The sequence below is a fragment of the Molothrus aeneus genome, chromosome 3 (assembly GCF_037042795.1).
Source record: "Molothrus aeneus isolate 106 chromosome 3, BPBGC_Maene_1.0, whole genome shotgun sequence".
Taxonomy (NCBI): Eukaryota; Metazoa; Chordata; class Aves; order Passeriformes; family Icteridae; genus Molothrus; species Molothrus aeneus.
In genome coordinates this window covers 81,180,674-81,199,039 of record NC_089648.1, presented here as the reverse complement: position 1 = coordinate 81,199,039, position 18,366 = coordinate 81,180,674, and the positions used below count along the sequence as shown (strand labels likewise).

Below are 18,366 nucleotides of genomic sequence, written 5' to 3'. Positions count from 1 at the left end.
TGCTGAGTGAAAGTGTCACTCTTCTGATAGATGAAGTGGAGTTTTTTCTGGGTCACAATTCCCCTTAATAGAATAAACACTAGCTACAAACCTCCAAACACAAAATCCACGAACACAAACAGGAATTCTCACTATATTGAAATCTAAGTCCCCACAACAAGCTTCCCATGGCCACATGAAAAGCTCACTAACAGTATACAGTAATTGTGGCATTACCCATATAGCCTTATTTCCCAAGTGATCATATGAAAATTTAAAAATCCAGTGTTACTAGGTAATTTCACTACCACCTCTGTAGTGCCATTGCTTATCTAGAATGCCTAAAGGCAAAAAGAAACTCCAGGTTTTCCCATCCTTTACTTTCTTCACATCACATTACTGCACATATACATACAAAATGACAATGTTTTTATCTACCCGCTCTCACATTATCTCTTTAAAATGCTAAAAGACAAGTATGAAACTAATATCTAAATGGCAATACCAGTTATTCTGTAAAAGAAAGAAAAACAAGGTAAAAACACGGTGTCTCTATGTCATGCATCTATGCCTTCCTTTAGTTGAAAACCATTTTTTGCATCCCTGCTTCACATTGAAACAAGAATTTTTATTTATGCCACAGCACCAATGCAGAAGAGAACAGATAAGGTTGTGTTGAAGTTTTATCACTGAGTATATTAAGAAAAATGTTACAAGGTTTACTAAGCACTACTGAACTTTCATAGAGAGTAAGTCAAAGGTTTGAAGAAGGATGTCCCACTGTATTCCTCACGCATTGTTCACATTAAATGATCCAGAAATGAGACAATGAACTATTGAATCTTTGTCATATTTATTCATTCTCATTCTAGAGGGGGAAATATTTGTTCCTTCACATCCCTTATCAAATTTATCACACATCTTCAGTATATCTTTTGCTAGGTACAGCTAAGGATGGAGCTAAATGTACTTGTTCCAGCTGCAACAACCCTCTGTTATACGCCATTTCCCCAAGTCCACCAATATTATCTCCTGGACAGAGGATAATATCTGCTAGAGTGACTGCACATAGTTTCATCTACCTAGTTCTGTTGAAATGATCCAGGCTTACAAACAAGCAAAACAGAATTTAAGGAATAAACAACTAATCCCATACTTTGACAGCACTGAATTAGGAAGCAACTACACATTAAACTGGTAGCAATAGGGGTACAGTAATCAAATGTAAAAAATAAACTTCGCTGAGTTCAAACTTTGTTGAGTTCAGCCAAAGCCGAAGAGATAATCATGGCTATAGAACATGAGGCCATCCTTGGTGCCTACTTTACAAGTTGAGCAAGTGAGAAAACCCGCTACATGAAGAGTGTGCAATTTGCAAAGGGTCACAACGTGGTCAGTTAATACCATTTTTCCCTGCAGCACCAAAAGGACTTCTCAATGAGGACTATTTCCATGACAATTTTTAGCTTTATATTACTAGCTGGTTCCAACACAAAAAAAAGCAAAAGCTGTAGATTGGTGGGACATCCCATTTATCTTCATCCAAACACTGTTCCCCTTGGAGAACTGCTCCAATTTAAATTAAGAGCGAGATATAAGCCTGGGGAAAAAATATCTGCCTGAAATTTAAAAATAACAAGATGTTACTATCCAGAGTTCAAAAAGAAACACTGTAAGGTTAACTACAGGTAGCTGTTACTCCTTGATAAAGTTCCTTCACACACAACAAATCAATTCATGGCACTGCTGCTGCTGAACACGGTGGCCAGCAGACATCCCTTAAAAACTACACAATTGTTTCTGTACAAGATGCAAAAATAAACATCTGTGGATATAAGAACACTGCTGATTCCAGACGCAATACAGTTGTTCAGGACACTGAAAGTCATTCCTGCTGTTGTAGAAAACTACAATTTTTTTATGAACTGGTAGTTTTTAAAGCTAGAAAGGATGGCCTGTGTACTTCACATCGCTCGAGATTTTGCCTCAGAATTCCTACAGTTGAAGACATGCAGAATGAAAGAAGTGAGCTTTGTCACATTTCCAGACTTAGACAGACAAATTTAAAATTTTAAGTAATTCAGAATTCTTATAAAGATTCTTCAGAAAATGCCACAGACCGCAAAACTACAAAGAATGCAACTGAACATTAGATACAATAAAATCTGTTTATACAGTCTTCTTAATTTATTCTCTTTAATAAATAACAGTTTTTAAAAGGACTTAACATGCAACCTCAGTAAACACACTAAGAAACCAACTGATATCTGGACCACTGATGCAGTACATCAGAAAACCCAAACAAGAAATACACAGTCTAATTTGTCCCCAAGGCAAACCAAAAAAATCCTCAACAGAACAAAACACAAAAACCTCACCTGAACCTACTTTAGAGAGACTTTCATCAAATGTTACTAAAATAAATACAAAATACAAAACATTCAAATAATATATGGAATATAAAAACCAAACCCTCAATGGAAGTGTGGATACTAATCAATATTCTGCAGTTTCAGCAAATGAGGACGGAGTACATTCAGAAACACACCAAATCTGTTCTCCTTCCTGTTTCAGGTGTGGACAGATGCATATTTAGGACTTGCTAAAAGTCAGTATTATTGTTCACCATGTTCACTCCCTAGAGCTGCTTCTGCAAAAGGGAAGCTATCTTGGGAAGTAAATACAGATATTAGAAAAAGATAAAGGAGAAACTTATTTTAAGAGGAGTAATTAAAAATAATCTTTATTATTTCATAACAAAGTTTAAAACAGTATTTTAAGAAGTTAGCATCCCTCTTAAGCAAAGTGTTAAGTTGATATTACTATAATTTAAAAGAAGTACAAGAAAAGAGTTCAATGGACATTTACCACCTGCCCCTCCCACCCCTCCACTCTTATCCAACATATTCAAGTGGATCTTAATCCCAATTATACAGGTCCACATTGGACAATGTTACAGTTCACTACTGCTCAATCATCCACCTTTCATGCTTCTGGCATCACTTGCTGAATAAAGCCCACCATGCTGCTCAGTCCTGACCTGTCAGAAGCTTCCAGCAAACCATATATAGGTTCCTCATAGCCATATCATTTCACATACCACTTCAATCTTTATGGTCAAACATTCTTTATGGTCTTTATTAATGAAAAACATGATCTATCACCCTTGATAGTTCTTCCTTCTCCCAAAATTCAAGCCAATTACTGCTAGCCTCCCCGTCTCTTTTTGAATAATTCTAAAAGATATTTTATATGTACATCGGTAATTTAATATTTTAAAGTTAATTCTTGATCACCAATAGCTATACACACCTGACTGAACTATCTACAGGAACAATGTTTTCATATTACTTTTTGCTGTCACTCTACTTCATTCGCCTGTGTTTAACCTTGAAACCTGAATGACAGTGCTTCCTACATCACTGCCTGCAGACATTCACACTAATGCTGGAGGAGCTGAAGTACCAGTGCCTGACTGGGTTTGCTCTTTGATCAGCTCAGGTGGTGCAAAGCCAGCTGTCTGCAGTGATTCTGTTGCCCAGGGAACAACAACTGAAGTGTGTACTTCCTAAATCTGCACAGGAGGCCCTTCTGCAGCATTGCCACAGCAGCTCGTGCTGTGCAAGGCTGAAGTGGTGAAGCTGCTATAGCTACAGCCCAGCTGGTGCCCATTAGTGCTCTCAGTATGACAGGAACAAGCAGCTAGTGCTCAGAACCCTCCTCCCTTCCACTGACAAACAGTTAGCACTCTTCCTTATCAATCAATGTGAACGTGCTTCTTCAAGTTTAATAGAATTAAGAAATAAAAACAAAATTACTCAGGTACACGTATTTTGTTTTAAAAAAATAATATGCCTTTCAGCACTTTTAATCAATTATTAAAAAAAACCCTGTATTCTGTTTATTCAGCATCATGTCCTTCACAAGCAAAAAAGATGGAAAATAGACCATTTGTTTTCTGGGTTAATAACTTCATCATTTGTTCTAAAAGCCGGTGTAGTCCTTGATTTTACATTTTTTTCTGAAATACAGAGGGTGAGATATATGTAGGAATAATGAGCCACAAGGAGTTTAATTTTTCTTTCCATAATTTAAATGCACTTTTTAGCTACCAAAAACCAGACACTGATTTTCAAAAAAACCTACCAAACAAAACAAAATAAAAACAAAACAAATCCACAAAACATGGAAGCACAGCAGCTCACTCTTCATCCTAACAGTAATATATATTTGCATTGTATATACAGATGCTCAAGGAAGTTTTAAAAACCTCACCTGCTGCACACTAACGCAGCTAGAACGATCTAAGAGTGTGCAAAGGCATGGGGTATGAGATGGAGAGACAGGTAAACCCATCATTTTCTATGGAAGAACAGGAGACAGTGTGCAGAAAGCAGGCAGCCAAACTGGAAAAGGCATAAATTGCACTTTTTAATAGTCTGATGCTTCTTATGCTATCCCAAGGTGATTTGAGATAATGTTTCAGCACAGTTCTTTTTTGCTGATATACTCTGCAGACATACACCTGTTTGAGGGAGGTCAAAATTTACTGATTGCACTTTGGGAACTGCCATACAGGGACAGCCCAAGCAAACTGCAATCATTGCTATACCAGTGAGCTGAACTCTGGTCTTCAGGCAGAATTTGGGTGCAATAATGTAAAAGCTGCAAAAACAGTGAGAACCACACAAGCAAAAAGGCATTGGCTAGCCAGAGAAAATCATTTGTGAGATTTAACTCTGTGCTGAGGAAAGCTGCACAGTACACCAATAAAACTTAATGAGGGATATTTACATGTTGGCTTCTATCATCAGAAAGGGGAGCAGAGCTGAACAGCGCTGTCCACGTTGCTACTTTTACACACACAACAGTTGTCTCATGGAGGTACCATGGCAGCTGTCAGTGAGATGAAATGTGCAAGGTGAAATGAAACCAATACACTTAAATTCCACTTGATATTTCATAAAGTATTAAAAACTGCACTCCTTAACAAGTTGATGGGAAGTGCAGATCACTCATCCCCCTGCTGAATTGGGACCTTTATAGACAGTGACATATTCAAGAGTACATCTATATAACCTCAAGCATTACCATTTTACTCCTTAGGAGTTCCAAAGACAAATATAACTTTTGCAGTATGTCTGCCTCAAGCAGGACAAATGCCACTCCATCCAATATCAGCAGTTTACATGGCTGCCTCAAGCGTGATGAACCAAGTTCTAACCACTAGCTCAATTGGAAAAGGTAGGTTCACCACCCCCTTACATCAGCCTTCCATGGTCTCCACTTGGTACTTCCCCTCAACGGAACTCCAGATATGTGGCCACAACCAGCAGACACAAAATTTCTCCCAGCAATAACTTGGGATTCAAAGCTTAGATCTTGGAATCATAATCTGCTTGTATCTTTACATTAACCTGACAGTTTGGGAATCTAGCTCACACATCAAGGAAAAGTACTTAATGGAAGAAAATAATTACAAACAACTACTAGCTAGATACATTATTTTGAGATACACTCAGTTTTCTGTTCATTAGGACAGTTACAAGTGCTACAATAAGAAAGGTATTCTTACTAATACAAGAGTAAGTTGTGGTTGGGATTTTTCTCAGTTCAAGGTATCAACAACTAGCACATCCAAAAAGTCTAAATAAAAAGACTAAATATTTCCCTACTCTAGTCAGTAGTTTTCTCAACTTGGGGCATTCAAACAATACATCATGTTGTTAGTTGGCTGCTAATAACTATGCAGTTCTCATTTGTTTACACCTCAGAAACACTCACAGGAGAGAAACCCCATGGCATTTTTTTATTGAACTCAAGTGGAGAAAGATATACAGCTCCTGCCTAAAAGGTTTATAATCTAAGAAAAGTAATTATGAAAACATAACCAAATAGAAATAAACCCAGAAATACCTTGGTGGTCAAATCTTCAGCTCAGGGATGGGATACAATTTCTTTGACCAAGTACCTCTTGTGTTTATGTCAAATGCAGTCTTACTGGTGTGTACAATCTTGCTGGGATTAGAGGTATGGAACTTCAGGAGGGATGGATCAGGAAGGTGAGAGGGGAGAATCATCTTTTAAAAACTTCAGGAACTAGAGTGCATAGAGCTCCCAGTTCAAATGAGAGATTATTTTTTAGGTTTAGGATTAGAAGGTACCAAAGTGGCAAAACGCAGTTGGCGTCTGGAGAAGGATGAAACAAAGGATAACACCATCCTCTGACAATGAGAAGGAGTTTCCTTTGTCCTTGTGTAGGACTTTAATAAGCTCAGTGTCTAGCAGACAGGTCTTTGCTATCCTCAGGATTGAGGGATCCCAGGCTGCCAAGACCAGTGGAAAAGTCAAGTTCAGGAATATTTAAAGAACTTGGATCCTAGTAATGCACCCACAAGAACTGAGGAATGGCCAATATATTTATGAGGCCAGTTTCAATTAACTCTGAAAGGTCATGGTGCTGGAGAGAGGTTCCTAAGGACTTTGAGAAAGTAAATGGCATTCCTATATTTAAGATGAACAAGAAGGATCTACACTAGTCATTCTCTCCTTAGTCCCCAGGAAGGTGACAGACCAAGAGAATCTGAAAAACATTTCTAAACATGAGGTGACTGGGACTACTCAGTACAGATTTATGAAGGACATGTCAGACCTCATGTCTGACAAATACGACTGCATTCTGCAGCGAAAATTAAATTCAAAACAAGCTTGGTAAAAATAGGGAAAGCAGTTGATGTTATTTACCTTTAACAAGCCTTTGGCCCACAACATCCTCACAGACAAACTGAAGGATGGGAAGGCTGGGTTCAAAACTGGTTGAACTGTAATTCTCAAAGGGTTGTGGTCAGTGGCATAAAAGTCGTCTGGAGCCAGTCACTACTGGTATGTCTCTGGAGCTGGCAGTGTGGCCAGCACTGTTCAGCATCATCATTAATGACCTCAGGGAACATCAGAGGAACAGAAACAGGCTGGAAAAACAAACCAACAGGTACCTCGAAGTTCAACAATGCTCTGCAGAAAGGGCCCTGAAGGTCATGGTGACAGCAATTTGAGCATAAGGAACAGTGGAGAAGTGCTGTTAGTCTACTAGATGGCATGTGCACCCACAGTGGATATCATAAAACTGTGCTGAGCTGCAAAATAGTCTTCACAATATCAAAAAAGACAAAAATATTAACCCCAAATTCTCATACTTCCTGTAGCTGTCACTCAAATTGCTGCAGTAGCAGAAATGTCCTAAGTTTTATGTCTAACAGTCAGAAACATTGATGCTTGCTTGATGATACACACATAAAAAACCTACCCCATACAAACAAAAGAATTAAGGCTGCGAACTATCACCTAGAATCAGGAGAAAAATCTCAAACTAAAATAGTTCTCAAAACATTTTAACATGGCTTCATAAGAGGATATGCAGATAATAGAATATGCTACAGAATTTATGTCATAATGTAACTACAATAACTCAAGATTTGCTACTTTATAAAAAATGTATCATTTTTATAACTATTTAAGATATTGGTAGCACTTGAATTGTGATGTTGGTAAGTCAGCAAGAGGGGGAAAAAAAAAGATGAAATAAGAAAAAATCTTTATCACTCTCTTAAGGGTATGAAGCAAGAGATACTCCCTTGGCCTCTCCAGTTTTCCAAGAAGGATGGGATAATGGAAAATGAAAGCAGGCTATCTTTTCATGGCAGAAAGAGCGTCTCAAAACATGGAATGCAAAAAAAGTGAGGTTACAAAATGTCTTAACATTTACTGGAAGGAACTTGCAGAGTATATTTGGCTTCACTTGCATTATTTGGGAATAACTGTGAAATCTAATACAAAACTAGTCTAATACAGAGAAAAGCAAGCCTTTAACTTTCACTTATGCAACAAAATCGTTGCACAAGGATACCTAAACACAAACTCTAGGAATTTACATGTTTCTACAAAATGTTATTTACTGTAACAATAGCATTTACTGAAGATGGGAAAAGAACACATTCTCTTGCAGTCTTCTATATTAGTTAATATCAATATTTGAAAATAAAGTTTAAAAACTATTTTGAATTAGAGACAGAAAAACACTTCTTTGGTTCTAAGTGAAAAAATAATTTAAAAAGGGGAAGAGAATTAAACCTTCTAAAAGTGAAAGAGAGAGCAGTCTGATCATTCAAGAGATTATCCCTCAATGACAGTACTAATTCAGAAGCATTTTATCCATTTTCTGCATTTAAAGCATTCTTTTCAATATCATGACCACTCTGTTATACTTGAATTTCTGTCATCTTCTCTCCTCCCTCTTCTGACACTCATTTTCTTTTGCTTCATACGAAAAATGTTGCAATTACCCTGATAATTGCTGTCAAATAAAGATGAGATCCTAAATCAAGGGATAACAAGGGGCTGTGCTTCAAGTTAGTTATATTATACATGGCCCATGGTCCCCCAGGTCTTACACTTTTCACTGTGCATCTGCTCTTGCACACCGGCTGAGACACTACTGAGCTACCTACAGCAGTCATACATGCAAGTGAGGTTATAGCACAGACTACGAAACGACAGCTACGTAACCTCTCATCTGGACAAAACTCAGTGTACATCTATGCACAGAGGCCTTCAAATTTGAACAGAATTAACATGGAACAATTTCTCAAGCTGTTCATCACTTGTGTAGCTTTTTTCATCATGTGGATCAGACAGGAAACCATTTCATTTAAAAGCTTACTGCAAACTACTTGTAAAGAAACACTCAAATTACATATAGCAGCTAGAATTCCTAGAAAAAAAACATTAAAAGAACATTAGGAATGCCAAGGACATTTATTTCTTCATTCAAACTATGGGAATAAATCTTCTGTACATCCTACCACTACTGCTGAGAAGAGGAAATATTTAAAGACACATTCCACTTCTGTGCCCATTTTAATGGCTCTAATGTATCCCATGGCTCTATCAATGATTTCCCCACACAGAGTGCTTTCATTACAGCAAGGCAAAAGTGTCACCTGCTGTCTTCAATACTAAGCAGATGAAGCATCACCAGCAGCATTATTTCCTGTATCCTTACTGATAAATTTTCTCTGCAGAATTTTTTTTTTAATACACAAGTTCACTGTGTGCAAGTGTAATGCACCAGACAGCCATAACTCATTGTAGGTTTATTGTTTTGAAATAATGGATTTTAAAGGCAAACTATTTTCAACAAAATTAAACACCAGTTTTGTGTTTGTACACTCTGAATCCAGAAATGCAAGCTATTTGTATGAAGCCTTCATAACCACTGCACCAGGGCACCTATCTTGTTTGAAAAAATCCAAGTGAAAACCAGGATGTGTGCACACAGATGTCTGCCCGCATGAGGAAATTTGCAGGTAACAGCTTTGTGCAGTCACACTTCCTTTTGCCCTCTGGTGGCCTTGTATGTCCCTACATGAAACAGAAGTGCAGATCCTAGTTTTGTAGGAGTTTAAAAATACATTTGAACTGGGACAATAAATGTGTTTCCACATATGTTTCCATAGATTTGAATAAGAATTTGAATTCTTAGGAGAAGCAGAGGCAAGCACAAATACAAAAGATGACAGCAACATAGAAACTTACTAATTATGCTTTTAAATTTAGATTAGATAAAGATTCTGCTTTTAAATTTAGTTTTACCTCTTCCTAGTGAAAAGAATTAATCTAGCTTTATCTCATTTAAAACAAAGATTTATCTGAAAGGCTGAAGTTAAAACCAGAGGAAGCATTCCACTGCGAGCTCCTGAAACAGCATTATTAGTGTAATAGTGTCAACTACCTCCTCTTGCAGACCTGACAGTTTCAGGTAATTTCATGCCATGGAAAGGGTGAGAATAGGAGGACTCAAAAGATGAGCTTCTCTGTTTACAAAAGTTAGTTAATGCATGTAGACAAAAACAGTTCAAGCCATCCCAACAGGATGCTGTACTCTAAAGTGGTAGTTACAGTTCAGGAAAAAGCTCTTTATATCAAGACTGACAGTCTTCTAGGCCTTGTGTGCAGCAGTAGATGAGGAAGTCAGCAAACCATCAGCATCCTTACAAAGGGCACTGAGAATAAAAGAGAAGTGATTGTTTCACAGCCCCATGAAAACCTGATAAGCCTTTCTATGAACTCAGAAATCACCAAGGTGGCAAACAACTCCAGCTCATGATCTGATTTGGTACCTGAAAGCAGACAGAAAACAAGTGCCTTCTTCAGAAGAAAGAACTAGTATGAATTAAGACAATTATCATCGCTAGAAACTTAATTTTTCCTCAATGAATGCGTGCACCTAATACCCAGTAATTAAACATTCTCTTCAAATTGAGCAGCATGAAGGTTTCACTTAAATTCATCAAGATTCTTCAAGAAGAACCTCCACAACAGCTACTAATCCTTATCACAACAAAACCACCCCATAGCACCAGACACTGTAAAAATGCTACACCAAAAAGGATAACTGTTTCAAAATATCCTCTTCTCTAGATGGCTGAAATTATCTCTAAAACAGTTACTCAATTTTGTGGAATAAGCCACACAACAGGATCAGTGTATTATTGAGATCAGCAGAACAGAAATTCTTGATCAGATCTTCATACTGTAATTTATTTCATATACACCTTATCACATCTTTCATCTAATTTCTGAAGTACTTGCATGTTTCTCTTCAATACATTCTCCAAAACAGTCTCTGTATTTTATAGAAGTCTGCAATGGAGAACTATGACAGGTATTTATTTTTTTGGCAACTTGCTTAAAATAATATCAGGTACAGGTCTCCAGCCCTGAGGCCAGAAAGCACAATCAAATGAAATTTTTTGGGGGCTAAGTTAAAAGAAGGAGGCTACACTCCAACTACTCATTAATTTCTTGGACTACATCTGGGTATCATTGTCTGTAACTTGGCCCACACCAAAACTGCTCAGGGAGCACCCTCACAGTTTAACAGTAGGCTCTACTGCAAGTCAGTCCCTAGGTCAATACCATGGCCCTGTTCCAAGTTATTAGAATACATATATAACCTTACAGTAGTCTAATATCCTGAGATTATTTATTTTACTCTACAGGTTACAATTTCCAGCAAAAAATTTCATTATAACAATATTACTGTAAAAAAACAACCAAGCAAACAAAAAAAAACCCAAAAACCAAACCAACAAACATGCAGCTGATTGATACCAAAACCTGATTATTCACCATTAAGACTTGCACAGCCAGCAGGTTCTATCCCTCACAAACTAGCAGGTAAGGCTTGTTTTCTTAAATTGTTTTCAGTGCTGATACAGCTCACACACACACTTTTCACATCAGCTTCCACCCTACCTGACATCATTAGAGTAAATCATTCCAAACATCAGACTTTAATGCTGTTATTTTTATCACCTATACTGTGACATACTAATTTTCAGGTTTTCAATTCATGTTTTCAACATAAAAGTACTCTTGTGGTCGTGAAAATACCCTTGCAACCCAATTTACAATTGCATAAACAATCAGCATAACCATTCTGTTTAGTTTGCTGGCACAGTTTAAAACAGCTGAAAGAGAAGCTGAAGCCTCTAGACCATTGTTCGTCTTACAGCAACAAAATTAAAAGTTAGATCCAACAGTATGGATCTAACATCTTGGCAAATTATTTCACCAATCCTTTCAGTAAATGCCACAGAAAGGAAGAAAAACAGGAAAATAGCAGAAGTTGCCACAGATAAAGAAGAAACAAAATGTAAAACAAGAAATGCTAATCAAAAACCAAAACATGCAGACATTTAACCACAACAATAGTTTTTTGTATGGACAGACAATCTCTGCTAACACCTAAGGGTGTTATCTCTAACATTTCTCAAGCCTCCCACTGACTGACTGCCCAAAAGCTATTTTACCATGTCACACTTCTTTGTGTTTTCACATATCCCTTAGTTGTTTTTGGGATCTCCTTATTTCTCCAACTCTACCATTGCCTTAATTTCCTCACTTTGTCTTTCAGCAAGCATTTCCCCTATTAGACCTGTGAGAGCAACAGTACAATTGTCTACAATTATGTTGTGAGACATGGTCCTTCACTCTTGCCCCTCCAAGCACATCTTTCTCCTGCACCCAGGGTAGCTGCATGCAATCCCAAAAATTCACCTCTGCAATGATGGAGACCACTACCCAGGTCCAACTGGAGATTCAGCAGGCAAACTATTTTCCACCTGCACAGAGCTTTCAGTCTGGATCATTTTTCTATTTCCTCCCCTTTATCTCCCCATCATGTCATGCAAACCCACCAGCAGTTTGCCTTAACCCTTGACTTCCCAAACAATTTTACCATTGCTAAGTTTCTGTAGAACGTGTAACAGAACACAGTAACTACCCAAGTAGCTGGCCATTATGCAGTATCAAAATCCAAACAAACCACTAGTTTCTTTGCTGACATGCTAAATAGATTCATCTGCATCTCAGAGCAATGCACAAATCTAGCTTATACGATATAATGAAAGCTATATTCAGATTTTGCAAATAATGCTGTATAAGCTATAATTATATTTATAAAACATTATTTTAGAATGACAGCTTTCTTGAAATTCATCACCATGATCATTCATTTCAACCTCTTTACTTAGTATTCTGGTTCACAGAGACCAGATCCAAGACTCACTCGAGAAGGAGCCATCCATTGCTGGCAAACTGGCAAATGGCTGTAGAACTCTTTAAACAGCTTACAGAAAAATGCCCCTAAATTCCCCATTCCTTTAATGATGTAGCTGAAGTTTACTTTAAAGGTCCACAGGAAATAGTCTGCCTCCATTTTAACAATATCCCAAAACAGCAGGTGAGGGACAGGGAGGATGTATAAACAAGGCAACAGATTAAAAATAAGTTCTGTATAAAACAAAGCAAATTCAAGGCATGACTCCCCCAGCTCCCACATAAAGCCACATAAAAACTGCACCCACCACTGCACATCCACCTAACTTGGAAATTCTTCAAACACCTCATAACAGTGTATGATAAGCTGGAATGAAATAAAGGGCATCATCAATATATTTCCAAGTATTACCCAACATCATATTAATCATCATATCAATGCAGGGATCCAAATTTTTTCAGCTATTTCTAGAGCTGAGGCTTCCATCACCTACTTTCCATACAAAAATTATTAAATACACCCTAGCCCACTGACTGTTGGTATTTCTTGTTGCCTCAGAACATTATTAAAAGTCCATGAAATGGCTTTCTGAATTCTCCTCCTATAGCCTGAAACTTGAGCAATATTGAGACTGTATACAGATAATTTTCCAATGGAGTCTTGCACTTTGTCAGGTCTCCACTGTTCTAGTTTCCAAGATACTCCCCTTTAGTGTAAATTACAGGGTTTTGTCATTTCACTTTTTCACAATGAAAGAATTATCCTCGAGTAGGCTAGGATGCTCTTCTGAATAATGAAGTAAGCTCCTTTCAAACTTGCAGTAGGAATACACATGTGAAATGATTTTCCCCTTAGCAGTTGAAGACAGTGCTTGGTTAGTTACCAACTTCTTGAAGACTAATTTATCTTCATTTTTAAACTTATTATATTTAGTGTACCATCATTCTCCTTGGTTCATATCATTATTTGAAGGGTACATTCTTGACCCTCAAACCCACCCCATAATTCTTCTTTTCTGATATTTAAGTGTGGATTTCTACTAAGAAATGCTATGATCTCCTTAATTACTTTGTCACCTTTCTTATTCACTTTTTAGAAGCGCCACTTCTGTCCAACTTTAATTTAATGAAAGTAATAAAAAAGAGAATAGTCAACTGACTACAACTAGCCAGAACAGTAAAAAAATAAGAAAGGTGTAAAGTTCCTAGAATTGTTCTGACAGAGATTTTCCACTAAATGCAGCATCCTCCATTTTAATTCTGGGCTATTGTAAAGCAAATTATGTGATTTCTGCTTTGCTGAACATAACTTTAGGATATTAATAAGTATCATAGGCAAATAAGTGCATGTAAATTTTCAGAGATTAGGCATTAAACAAATTACAATGCAACTGTAGCACTCTATCTTATAGTCACTTTTATTATCATCATCCAAAACACATCCCTAAATTGCATTGTTCTCTCAAGAATCCAACCTTTTAGTTTTTTTAAGACCTAATCTGTCTCATACTGAACTTTAACAATCTAATTTAACTTCTAAAGCTAGAAGACTACCAAACTAATTTCTCCCCTTGATTTTTACCTACTTTAAAGCTGTCAGTAACAACCTTATCCTCTTCAAGAGGAAAAAAAAAACCACACCCATTTAAATTCAGTTGATTTGCTGTAGTAGAAGAGAAAAATGATGCATCAACATGTCACAAAACTAATAGTGTTTGAGTTCTTCTGGATACGTCAGATATTAATTTTACAAAGCCTTCTTCCCCTGCCCCTGAGATATTCAGACTATAATCCTTCTTTTCTCCTCTTATACTTAGCTTCTTTCACATATTTATGCACTTTCTCTCTTCACATAGGGAATCTGGGATAAAATATAACATTCCTAATTCTCACAACATCAATTAGCTGCCAAACACATTTGCAAAAAGAGGAGCTACTTCTCAGTGTCTCCTGAAGACACATCCTGTCTCTCAGCAATGTCAGTTTACACCAGGATGGTCTTAATACATTTCTAGCACAAAATATTGGTGAGTGAGTTAAAAATGTGTAGCACAGGCAACTGCTGTGCCATCAGCATAGCAAATTCCTGATCTTTTCTGGGGGTTGGACAAGATTATACATAACTAGCAAGCCTAACACTTGAGAATAAAATCATCTTCCTATAATATCAGTCATAACAGTATTAAATTTCCTAAGTGGCATATTCATGATCAGTGAAGGGGGGAACCACTACAAATGAGGCGGAACTGAGTCTAATAAGTTCTCCCTTTGTAATTATGTGATTAGGTCACTATTTTTGAAGTGTGTGCATGAGGAGGGGCATGAGGAGAGACACAGTTCCACAATTTTTTCTTTACATTAAGACAAAATGTCCTAGAAAATGGAATTTCTGGTTAATATCCAAAGACACAATTGTTCCAATGCTACTGGAACAATTATGTAAATGTCATAATTGAGTTAATGTCATAGTTGTGTTAATGTCATAATTGAGAATGCATCATTAATAAAGCCTTGTATGTTTTCAATGTCAAAATTAGACAAAGTTGTAAATACTGATGCTAACAAAAAAAGGCTGTTTCCTTCATTTTGTCCTTAGAGTTAGGAAGGTATTTTCCTTTTTAAAATTTAGTTATACATTGATACTCTAGTAAAATATCTTGAACAAAGAATACAGAGCACCCTTTCATTTAACTTTACTGACTGTTTAGAGAATATAGTTCCCAAATTACATATTCAGCAAGGATTTAAATTTTCCTGTGATTTCTTGTGAACAAGAAGATGAGCCATCTTAGTTTTACTTTTTAGGGGAACATTCTTTTCCTGAAATCACAGAATTTAAAGATATCCAGATCAATGTCAGTAAATATTCTGATGGACTTCATGTAAAAAGGCAGTAAAGCCAAAAATATGAGTAGAGAGTCTGCATCCAGTCATGGAAATGTGCTATACTTGTCACTTTTGACATATTTTCTGAGAGTTTATAAAAGCAAAAGTTCATGTCAAAACAATGACTGAATTGTGGTTGCTGCAAGTTTAGTCATTTAGGGGCAAAAAATCTGATTTTATTAAAAGTAAGCACTTAAAGAAAATAATCTAGTGGACAACAAGCAAATTATTTTTTATTGACATAGAAGCATAGCTATTATGACTCATAAGTACATGACTTTGTTCTTCATTAGGTGTAATAAATAATAAATACATTTTAAGTTCTACCTCTTTATGCCTCTTTCACTTACAAGTCAAGGACAAGTAAAAGTATCTCACATATCTATGAAGGCAGGAGGAAAAAAAAAAAAATCATGCTCCCAGAAAGCAACAAGGGTAGATTGTTTCTACTACATCTGAATGAGGTTTCCTACCCACATGTTTCGGGAGAAAACAACCCATACACATTTACATATCCACACACATGGGAAAAACCTTCAGATCTAAGCATGATGGTGTGGGATTTCATAGAAGTATTTAAAGTATTGTCTTTGGAATTAAAAAAAACCAACAAAACAGCAACAACAAAACCAAATCAAATGTAGGAACTTCCCCATATAAGAGGATTTTTTGAGTTTTGATTAAGACTTCTGGTATATCAATTCAAGGCATCTCTCAACCAGAGTAGTAAAAACTTCCAAGCACCATCACTCTTCTCAAAGAGACAGAGTTGGCTTAAACTTTCTGTTTGAACCTTGACCCCAGAGACAGCCCATTGTTACCAGCTGAATGCACACACCCATTTCCCGTGCAGAATTCTGAGCTCTCAGAAGAAATTATCAAAAAAGCTTTGCATGTTGCATGATTTTGCTAAGTTTTATTCCCTCATGAAAAAAGAGAAGCAAACCAGCACTTCATGTGTATTTCAAAACATAGAGCAAGATTGCTGGTGTCATCTGTGACTTTCAGGCAGTAGTATTAACTATCAAGTAGTCAAGTAAAAAATAAACAAGATTCTCAATATCTCAATAACGTAACAGGGGAGGATAACAACTGGATACCGTGGAAAGATTTTCACTGCATTTGAGAAAAGAAATTTATATTCCCCAAACTTCCTATATAAAAGGCAAATTCCTCTTAACAAAAATCAAAGATCAGGACAGCCCTTCTATTTGCACCTAACAACATCTTTTTTTAATACATCAGTTATGATAACTCTGCAAATATGCAAGAGTAAAAGAAAACTCAGTATCTTTCCCAATACAGAAGAGGAAATTTCACCCTGTTCCATTAGCTCATCCAGTGAGCTAGAAAATGGAAAATGTATGTAATTCCACTTCTCTTCAATGCCACATTTTATCACTTCTTTAGGCAACTTCAAAAAACAGCTATTAATAATGGACACATCTCACATTTCTTCAATCTCCCAGTTTCAACAATGTTTAAGTCTTGACAGAAGTGCTGGGCCCAAACACAAGAGATGGGCACAATACCTACAGCTGTTCCTGAAAGCATCACCTCTTTTGACTCATAGTTCAATGAGAAAATGAGTTGAGTCTTTTTAAAACAACAAAGAAATGCAATACATTAAGAGTTGTAATGGTTTCGATTGCTTAATTTGGTTGCATTACTACTTGAAATAAGTTGTCTGCTGAACTCAGTATGCCTTATTACAGAACCCCACACTGTGTGCTCTCAGTTCTATACATTGCTATTTAGAGTCAGTAATCACCATTTGAGAATTGTTTTCTGCAGAAAGTTAATGGATGATAATTCTAAAGTAAGATGCATGAAGAATAAACAATAGAGCTTAATATTAAGAAATCAGATAAACTAAATCTAGAACACAAATAATCTGGAATAGAAAACATTCATGTGATTTATTAGGTCCAATAAAGGAAATTGGAAATTTCACAGAAAGGCTCTCAATCAAAATGCCCACAATCATTTCAATGGAAAAATTTACTTATCTACTATCATTGGTTTTAAAAAAATCACCTAAGATTTGTGAAAGAAATTAAAATTTTAGCAGTTTTCTTTCAATCCAAAAGAATTAGGAGAACTAAGCAATTCTGGAATCCTCTCCCTAATATAATCAGAAGGCTGAACAGCAGGAACACACATCTCTACAGCTGTTCACTGATGTACAAAGCCTGAAACTAACTCCGTAATTGTTGTATCTTGGACTGCGTTTCCATGAAAGAACAGATGAATATTGACTAGATGAAATAATATTTATTTCAACTGATACCTCAGATTTCTTGTCAGAAAGAAAAATCAGCCCCTTCCCTGAATGATGCAAGTGGATTTCTTAAGCCTCATGACAGAAAATCTTCATACCTGCCTAACTCAGGAATTGCACAGAGACCCTTAATTTGAACAGTTGTGCAGTTATGGTAAGGTTAGACAAGGAACATTCCTACTGAGGAAATATTTAGATGAGAAGTTGTAGCCCTCTGTAGGCATACCTCCATTACAAATATGAAAAATAACATTATATACAAACTTCATCTGCAGTTTTAAGTAAAGCTTGATGCCAGCACATTTTGAAAGACATTTACTTGCACTTTCAAAAGCAAACATCAATAAAAATTATGTTTAAAGTAACAGGAATATATTTTATTTGCCATGCTTTGCATTCATCAGCCAAACATAAGGCTCATTTTGCTGCTTTTCTTAACATGAATGCAGAAGTTGACTTCTAACCAAGATAATCTAAAGATACGACACAAATGAGGTGTAATTAAGTGTTGCAGATTTTTTTAGAAATGCTTGTGTTGATAATTCCAACTGAAAGTGTCTACATCTAGCTAGAGGTTTGAACTTGACACATTCAAAAATACC

At 36.5% G+C, this 18,366-nt stretch overlaps 1 protein-coding gene across 1 annotated transcript in view; it reads right to left on the bottom strand.

Annotated features, from left to right (window-relative positions):
* Window positions 1-18,366, bottom strand: part of EIPR1 (EARP complex and GARP complex interacting protein 1) — a 75,009-nt gene that overhangs the window by 42,422 nt on the left and 14,221 nt on the right. The gene's annotated exons all lie outside the window — the stretch shown is intronic.